The 9,854-nt window shown below is 44.1% G+C and overlaps 1 pseudogene; it reads right to left on the bottom strand.

Moving 5' to 3' along the window:
- Gm5236 (predicted gene 5236) lies at window positions 1,789-2,421 on the bottom strand (annotated as a pseudogene).

Raw genomic sequence — 9,854 nt, 5'->3', positions numbered from 1 at the left:
GAGACTGTTGCGCCCAACTCGTCCGGCAAGGAAAAATGCAACACGGTTGGATTCTTCTCAACAGCTTTATTCCTGGAACGCCTTGATGCTACAGGAACCCCGGGAACCCAGGGAGGACTGCTTATATACACCCCAGCACTGGGGAGAGCTATGTGTCCTCCTGGGATTGGTCAGTCTGCCGGCACTTTGATTTGTATGCACCCTCGGGAGGGGTTGGCGCCAGATTTGGGCTAGCGCCTGCGCAGTGGCATTGTTTACAGAAACAGTGTACCAGAGGCTGGCGCCATCTTTTAGGTGCCGGCTGCCTACAAGAGACAGAAGGGCAAAGGGAAAGCCAGGGTACCCACTAGTCCAGTCACTATCTTGGGGGAAATACCAGGTCACTGCATTTGGATCCAGCCTCAATTCCCTCATTTATGAGAATGATGGACTGGGTATGCGGTCTTCTAACTGGGTATTCTCTACTAACAGAAGGCTTTCAGTTCATTAAAAACTTACATGAAACCTGCACATGTGAAGTCCATGCAGGAAGTACTCGGCATTCCTCCATAAAGCACATCTTATGGATAAAATAAGATGGCTGAATAATGTCAGTGTCACTAGAAGTCTGAACATACAGAAAAGGAAAACATCTGTATCTACATACAGATTATAACTTTCTCTACCCAGGCTTGGTGCTTGTCTCTGGAAAGTCTGGAATGAGCACTTCTCAATCTTGCTTGTTAAGTACAAAGAGCTACTTTGGAGAGCTCTTTAAACTCCAGACCACTATGTTGAACCTTAAATGAGTTAAACAGGACTCTCAGTTCAAATCTAGCTTGGGCATGAGCCTCAAAGCCTTGGTTCAAGTGATGGAGCCTAAGACTAGGATGACCTCTTTATCTGGGGGTGGGGGGCAGTCGGGGATTGCAAGGCCAGTGAATAGAGTTTGCACACAAGGAAACCCTCCCCCTCCCTTTATAAAAGAAGTAAGCCTTTATTTCCAGGTTTCTCAGACTAAGCTGACTGAGTTGGTTGCTTTGAGGGGCTTAGTCAAAGAAATCAAATCCCATATCTTCATCTGATTGTCCACAGACAAAGCCAGGACTCACTTGTACCCACTGATGATAGTGTGTGACCCTGAGGTAACAGTGAGGTAACCAATCTGCAGACAAACCTTGGCAACACTTTCAGACATACCACTGTAATACTTTGGTAAGCCTTAACTTACCGGGAGACCATCCTCCCCACCCCACCCCACCCCCCTATCTCCCCAAGCCCCCCACCCCCCACCCCCATGAACAACTCAGAGCTGTCAATCAATGCAAAAGCAAGAGGAATTTTATTGTTCCAGCATGCTGGGGTCGACCTGTACATGAAGGAGAAAGAAAACGACCCACACAGCCCGTTCAGTGAGTATTTATACAGTTTTCAGAGCAGCAGCCATTAGGCACAGTGTGATTGTCAGAACAGTGTGACTTTTAAATGGACTGGTCTTTAAGAAATGAGGTGGCAAGGACTTCCCTTGTCTTTAGATGGCCAACGGTCAGTCAGGGAATGTGTCTACATCCTCTGGGCCTCCCTCACCTGCAGGTGGCCGATGGTGAGTCCCCACCACCACTACCACCACCCCACCTCCCCATCCCACTCACCCCCTTGGTCTGAGAAATATAATTAAGCCTCTCCCTTCCAGAGGGGTGGGGTGCCTAAGTGTTTCATGACCTTTCTCTTCCAGGAGGGGAGGGGTCTGATGGAATTTTCCACAGTTCCTGAGCTGACCTTTTCACCACTAGGAACCAGAAGAGTCAACTCTGTGATGTCAAGCACTTCAGGATTGCAAACGCTACCATTGTCAAACACCCGCCTGATGATCGCCCCAAAGGAAAGGAAGAGATGTTCAATGTGTTCAGCAGTATGGCTCTTACTTTGTCTCTGGGTTTTATCAGCTGCACATCACTCAGAATTTCAATGGTGCCTCTGGAAATTTTAGCAGTGGTGCCTAAAGCCTAGAAGAAAGACTTCTAAAGCCCAAGATCAGTGTCCTGGACTGCCACAGTGATCTCATACACAGCAGTGGCACCATCACAGATGGCAGCCGGCACGTTATTGGCCAGCAACATGTCCCTAATGTCAGTAAGGTCCTCCTTGGTGAACACAAAGCCCACATTCCCCTGGATATGAGGCAGCAGTTTCTCCAGAGCTGGGTTGTTTTCCAGATGCCCCCAGATGTCTTTGTGCATCATAGTGTTCTTGTTCATCAGCACCACAGCCTTCCAGGAACAAGCGGATCTGCTGCATCTGCTCCCACAATGAAGCATTTTGGGTAATCATCCAAGAGTTGGATGATCTTAAGGAAGTAGTTGGACTTCCAGGTCACCCTGTCTTCCCTGGGCATCACAGTGGTGAGTCAGGAATTGACACAGGGTTTAAAGACAATGTCACCTAATGTCCTAATGAGGACATCTAGCAAGAGAAATGCAACTCCTTATTTTTATTAATTTCTAAACTTAATCTGCCAATCAAGGCATTACACTTTAGAAATTTTTCAAGAGCCCATTAAGTCTGGCATGAATTTATTACACTTTTAACTAAACTTTTAGCTTAATAAAGAAACACATAAGGGTGTCTGTGAGCTGTTTGGCTGAGACTCACTTGAAAAGCAATTTCAATATGAGCTGAGTCCACCCTAGTTGTTGACACATCTGCTGTGTCCTGGTTATTCCCCTAGCAGCTGCCACCAACACATATATTCAGGACTGCAATCAAGGAGGTACCCACTGGATTCCAAACTGTGAGATGAAACAAGAAGAAATGAGAGGAGGAGGGGACCCAAGGAGCGTGGACCCCCGAATACCTTCCAAGGGTGATCTTTTATTAATCCTGTAGTGCCCATTGATATGTTAATTAACACAGAAAAATCCTAGACTGGGATTGAGGGAAATCTACAGGATAGGGCTTTTTAGAAATCAGTATTCCACAAGAGAAGCAGACAAAATAATATCTGAAAGAATTAGTATCCTAAAAATCCTTCCTTGGAGCTCTGCTAGAAGCTTTGGATTCCCTAAGTATAGCACAGCTGGCTGGAGCAGTAAGAACCACTCACCAGGACAGCCTGCACGGTTCTTAAAGCTTCACTGGATTCACTGAAATATGACCAAACAGTAACACCTTTCTGTTGTTTATTTTTGTTTTTGTTTCTTAAGACAGGATCTTGCTATGTAGCCATTTTGGCCTGTTACCCTCTTTGTAAAAACAGCCTGGCCTCCAATTTGCACCATGTTCCTACTTCTACCTCCAGGGTTGTAGAATTACATAAGGTACATACTACCAAATATCAAATAAGAATAATTCCAAAATGGAAGGTACACAGTGGGTGAACTCTGAGTGAGACACTGCCAGTCTTAGCATCGAGCAGAGACAGAGCCACACTTGCCTAATGAACACTGTCTTCAAAGGGTGACAAACCAAGCCGCTAAGACCCAAGATGACTAAAGTGTTGCCTCTAACACTAACGACCTATGTGGCTCTTCTAAGTTACTAACACTCTTTGAATCCGTTATTTCAACTTGTGTGTCTGTGTAGTGAATGCATATATGTATGGGTGCATGCTACTGTGTGAGGACATAGGGAGGTCAGAAGTCAATGTTAGGAAAATGTCTTCAGTTGTCCTCCAGGCCAAGTTTTTCTTTTGGGGCATCTCTTACTGGGCCTGAAGGTCACTATTTCAGCTAAACTGACCAGCCAGTGGACCCCTAGGATCTCCTAGCATTGGAATTTTAGGCACATGCCATCATACCGAGCATTCTATTAGGGTCCCCAGGACCAGAACTCAGATCTTCATGCTTGTGCGATAAGCCCTTTACCCTCTAAGCCATTGAGCCAGCCCTTCTTTCAGTCCTTAAAATGAGATTGCAATAGTTCCTACTTCAGACCACTGTTTTGAAAAATGACTGAGAGGCTGGGTGTATAGCTCAGTAGGTGCAATATCCTGGGTACAAATCCCAGTACCAGCCTACAAACAAACAGACAAAAGAACTAGAACTAGGGGAGATAAAACTTGGACCATAGCCTGGAAAATAGTATATTCTTAAGAAATAAGCTCGTGTCTCTAGCTGCATATGAATCAGAAGATGGTCTAGTCGGCCATCAGTGGAAAGAGAGGCCCATTGGTCATGCAAACTTTATATGCCTCAGTACGGGGGAACGCCAGGGCCAAGAAGTAGGAGTGGGTAGGTAGGGGAGTGGGTGGGGGAGCATGTGGGGGACTTTTGGGATAGCATTGGAAATGTAATTGAAGTAAATACCCAATTAAAAAAAAAGAAAAAAAAAAGAAATAGTAGGTTCTGTTATTACTAGTGACTATATTAAGAGCATCCAAAATTTCAACTAGTCCACTTAAAGATGAGTTTAGTGTATTGAGATCAGTTCCTAATAGTCATTGGAAGCTGATTAATCTGTGATCTTTTTCATAAGGTATTAGAATTAAATACAGTTTACTGAAAGATCAAATGAAACAAGCCAGCAAACAATTTAGAAAGCCATGCAGATTCCCCTGCAACGGGGGAGTGAGAGAGGAGCGTGTCTCTGCCTAGGCTGCAGCAAGCATTAAGACAAGGCAAGCAGAGCCTTGCTTATTCTTGCCACAGGAATATTCTTTTATATTCTTTTCATTACACGTTGCTTTCTTCCTGTGTGAGCCAGATAGGTGTGTCCAAACAAGGGCAGGGAAGGAAGGTAAAAACTGCAAGCCAGGCAGTGGTGGCATATGCCTTTAATCCCAGCACTTGGGAGACAGAAACAGGAGGATCTCTGTGAGTTTGAGGCCAGTATGGTCTACATAGGGAGTTTTAGAACAGACCGAGCTACTGTTTCAAAAACAAAACAAAACAAGAACAAGAACAGACTCAGTCTAGTGTTTTGAGCTTCCTCTAATAATCTGCAGTTTTACAAAAGTCACAGGTGAAAGGGGGACTCTTACTGAGTCACTTACTGAGTGATTGATCTCTGGTGAGCCATCTGGACTCCATCTTACTTAGCAAAATATCCACAGCAAACAAAATCAATTAAGTCCTAAGTTAAAGTATGGAATAAGTATGAATAAGACTTCTAGTAGATACAGTGATAGCCTAGCTAATGTACAATTGAGACAGAAGTGAGTTAACAACTTGTCATTTTAAAATTCACTTGAGGATGGAGATACAGCTCAAGAGTTAAAAGTACTTGTGGCTCTTACAGAAGACCAGGGTTTAATTATGGGCACCCATGTGATGATTCTCAACCATCTATAACTCCCATTCCAGGGGATCTGATGACCTATTCTGACCCTTGCAGGCAGCAAGCATGCATGTGGTGCACATACAGACATGCAGGAGGAACATTCCCACATAAAAGATGAATAAATCAACTTCAAAAAATTTTTAAAGTCATTTATAAAATGCAAAAATATTATAGTAAAAGGCAGTATTGTATTGATTAGTAGTGGCTGCCAAGGTTTGAATTCCAGCTTGCTATCTCCTGCTCTGTGAACACGGGCTACTTAATGACTACATAGCTGCTTTGAACGTCTGGACGATGCACTACTGCAAAGGATTGTCTGAAGACTGGACTGTCTTTTTAAATGAGTTTCTCCATTCACAACACTTAGATTAGATCCTATGCATACACATTAGTGTCATTGAGCGATTTGCTCTCCTTGTTTTCATTTCATAAAATAAAGTAAACCAGTCAATTTTTAAGATATCGTTATGATGTCAGATTTGGGGTCATTTCAGCAATTCAAGATAGGTCTAACCACAGTCCCCTCCTTAAGTGGAAATCCCCAAGCATTCTTTCTTGACAGTTGAAGCACTAAGAAGTCGTGTTTTTCCATGAGTCATGAGAGCCCCTCTCTCTCTCTCTCTCTCTCTCTCTCTCTCTCTCTCTCTCTCTCTCTCTCTCATTTCTTCCATATCAAAGACACCTCAAGCTTTGTAAGAAAAGGAAGCCTGGCTTTTGGCTCTATAGTCTTTTTAACACCTAGCTGGATCTATCTTTGGATGACTTAGGTGAGCATGATCAAAGCCAATTAGCATATGTGCAGACAAGTCGGAAGCACCCTGGTGTTCTAATTAGTTGATAAGGCTGTGAGCTTATGGAGAACAATTAAGATTACTTAGCAGAGTCCGACACCTGCCTTAAATCTCAAACGCAAGAACCTGCTGGCTGAACAGACTTTTCAGTTCGTCATCTTTTGGCCTCAGCACAGCTGATCTGCTTAAGTTTACGTTTTCCTCAGTTTCTGTACATTTGTTCTTTCTTTCCTTCTTTTTTTTTTTGGGGGGGGGGGTGGGAGAAGGGGGCAGGGTTTCTCTGTGTAGCCCAGGCTATTCTGGAACTCACTTTGTAGACCAGGCTGGCCTCTAACTCAGAGATCCACCTGCCTCTGCCTCCTGAGTGCTAGGATCAAGGGTGTGCACCGCCACCTCTCCACTCTACATTTGTTCTTACCATTTCCTTAGACTCCACAAAATCATCCTCTTGCTCAAAACAAATAATCTTTTCATAGAAAGAGTCTTCTAATAAATAGTGAAAATACTTCCCCGAAGAAAGTCCAGATAGATACTTCTGTGAACAATCTCAACACCGCAGCACCCGACCCTACCCCAGACTCTGAAAAAGCTTGCGACTTAAAACAAGATAGCATTCAAGGACCTCTTGATTGCATAGGTTTGGCTCTGTTGGGCATGCCTTGTGCACAAAGTCCTATGAGCTGTGGTCAGATCTCAGCTGTGGCAGTCATAAGGAAGGCATTGCTATTGAACTTTCTGCAGACAGCCAGAGTCAGCTCCAGCTATTACATCCTGCAGGAAGTTTTCCTGTGGCTCCTGATATGCACCTCATTATGAGGTTTTAGATGATCATATTCTTATGCTTGGATGTGAAAGGAAACTGCAAGATCAATCATTTTACTGAGGTAGGAAGGAGAGGCTGCCAGCATCTTAAGGGCAGGACCTGCAACCTGCCATTACTGCTGAACTCTCTCTCCAGTCCTTTGTTTTTAAATCCTGTTATGCTTTGATCTAAATATTTGAGCTTTCACTAGGAACTTTTTTCATCACTATGAAATGAATGGCTAGCAATGCGGTGGATAGGTCTACTAAATATATGGGCATTTAATTAAAATAATATCAGCTACTGGGCATGATGGTACAAGCTTTTAATCCCAGCAACCGCAAGGCTGAGGCAGACAGAGATCTCCATGAGTTCAGACCAGCTTGAATACATAGTGAGACCCTATGTCAACAACCACAACAACAATAATAGTATTTTAGGAAAAAAGGTTATGGAGTAAGAATTTTTGAAAGATCTTTATTGTCTTAGGGTTTCTAATCCTTCACAAAACATTGTGACCAAGCTGGGGAGGAAAGGGTTTAATTCACCTTACACTTCCACATTGTTGTTCATCACCAATGGAAGCTAGGACAGGAACTCACACAGGGTAAGATCCTGGAGGCAGGAACTGATGGAGAGGTCCTGACAGGTGATGCTGCTTGTGACAGGTGATGCTGCGTACTGGCTTGCTTCCCCTGGCTTACTCAGCTTGCTTTCTTATAGAACACAGGACTGCCAGCCCAGGGATGGCACCACCCACAATGGACCCTCCCTACTAATTGAGAAAAGGCCTTACAGCAGGATTTTTTTTTCCTTAGGTATTTACTTTGTTTACATTTCAAATGTTGTCCCCTTTCCTGGTTTCCCCTCCGAAAATCCCCTATCCACTCCCACCTCCCCCACCCCCCGCTCACGAACCCAACATACTCACACCACCCGCTTCCTGGCTCTGGCATTCCCCTATACTGTGGCATAGAGCCTTCACAGGACCAAGAGCCTCTCCTCCCATTGATGACCAACTAGGCCATCCTCTACTACATATGCAGCTGGAGCCATGAGTCCCACCATGTGTACTCTTTGGTTAGTGGTTTAGTCCCAGGGAGCTCTGAGGGTACTGGTTAGTTCATATTGTTGTTCCTCCTATGGGGATGCTAACCCCTTCAGCTCCTTGGGTCCTTTCTCTAGCTCCTTCATTGGGCACCCTGTGCTCAGTCCAATGGTAGGCCACAAGGATCCACCTCTGTATTTGTCAGGCACTGGCAGAGCCTCTCAGAAGACAGCTATACCAGGCTTCTGTCAGTAGGCACTTGTTGTTTTGGTGATTGGTGTCTGGGTTCTTTCCATCTCCGGGATATTATAAACAAGGCTTTGATGAACATAGTGGAGCATGTGTCCTTATTACATGTTAGAGCATCTTCTGGGTGTATGCCCAGGAGTGGTATTAATGGGTCCTCAGTAGTAGTATGTCCAATTTTTTGAGGAACTGCTAAATTGATTTCTAGAGTGGTTGTACCAGCTTGCAATCCTAACAGCAGTGGAGGAGTGTTCCTCTTTCTCCACATCCACACCAGCATCTGCTGTTACCTGAGTTTTTGATCTTAGCCATTCTGACTGGTGTGAAGTGGAGTCTCAGGGTTGTTTTGACTTGCATTTCCCTGATGACTAAGGATGTTGAAAATTTCTTTAGGTTCTTCTCAGCCGTTCTGTATTCCTCAGTTGAGAATTCTTTGTTTAGCTCTCTGCCCCATTTTTTAATAGGGTTATTTGGTTCTTTGGAGTCTAACATCTTGAGTTCTTTCTATATATTGGATATTAACCCTCTATCAGATGTAAGATTAGTAAAGATCTTTTCCCAATCTGTTGGTGGCCTTTTTGTCCTATTGACAGTGTCCTTTGCCTTACAGAAGCTTTGCAATTTTATGAGGTCCCATTTGTCGATTCTTGATCTTAGAGCATAGGCTATTGGTGTTCTGTTCAGGAAATTTTCCCCTGTGCATGTGCTCGAGGCTCTTCCCCACTTTCTCTTCTATTAGTTTCCGTGTATCTGGATCTTATGGAGGCATTTCCTCAAGGGATAAATGATGTGTTAAAATAACAGCTTGTGTCTGAACACAGCACACTAGGCCAAAACTAGGCTTGCAAGCTGACAGACTTGATCACCAAAAAATCAAATACAGATAAACCTAGGAAACCAATGGTTTCGATTTCTTTTTAATCTTTTCCTTTTTTAACTATTGCAAAACAAAGTAATAGGAAACATTCCCCTGTTCCCTCTAACTTTGTCTCTAAACTTTCCACTACTGTTCTTACTAAGAAAGCCTCACAGACATCAGAACAGGATTTGGGAGCAGAGAAATGGGTGTCTTAGTTAGCATTACTATTGCTGTGATGAAACACCATTACACAAAGCAACTTGAGGAGGAAAGGGTGTATTCTACTTCCACATCACTATTCAGCACCAGAGGAAGTCAGGACAGGAAACAGGGCTGGAACCTGGAGCAAGGAGCTGACTGAGGCCATGGAGGGTGTTGCTTATTGGCTTGCTCATCTTGCTTTCTTACCGCACCCAGGACCAGGAGCCCAGATATGGCCTCACCCACAGTAAGCTGTATCCCACATCAATCCTAATTAAGAAAAATGGCCTACAGGCCTGCCTACAGCCTAACCTTATGGAGTCATTTTTCTCAGTTGGGCTTCTCATTCCTCAAATGACTAACATGTGTCAAGATAACGCAACGCTAGTCAGCATAGAGGGCAATGTGTCCGAAGGAAGCAGTTTATGGAGATGCTCAAACGGGGATGGGCAGTACATGGCAGCCATGTAGCTTTTCAAGCCTGTAAGGATTATAGGAATAAGCACTCAAAATGGAGCTGGCAGTGTATTCCAAGGAATTATGATCTTTAGTCACTTATGAGTGTCAAGCCTCTTCTTCCTCGGTTCTTCAAGAATGCCCTCCAGCTCTGTCAGGAAACAGAAAAGGAAAGTGAACATGAGGGCCAGGATG

This window comes from Mus musculus, chromosome 18, assembly GCF_000001635.26.
Source record: "Mus musculus strain C57BL/6J chromosome 18, GRCm38.p6 C57BL/6J".
In the NCBI taxonomy this organism is placed as follows: domain Eukaryota; kingdom Metazoa; phylum Chordata; class Mammalia; order Rodentia; family Muridae; genus Mus; species Mus musculus.
This window is presented reverse-complemented; position numbering and strand designations above follow the sequence as displayed.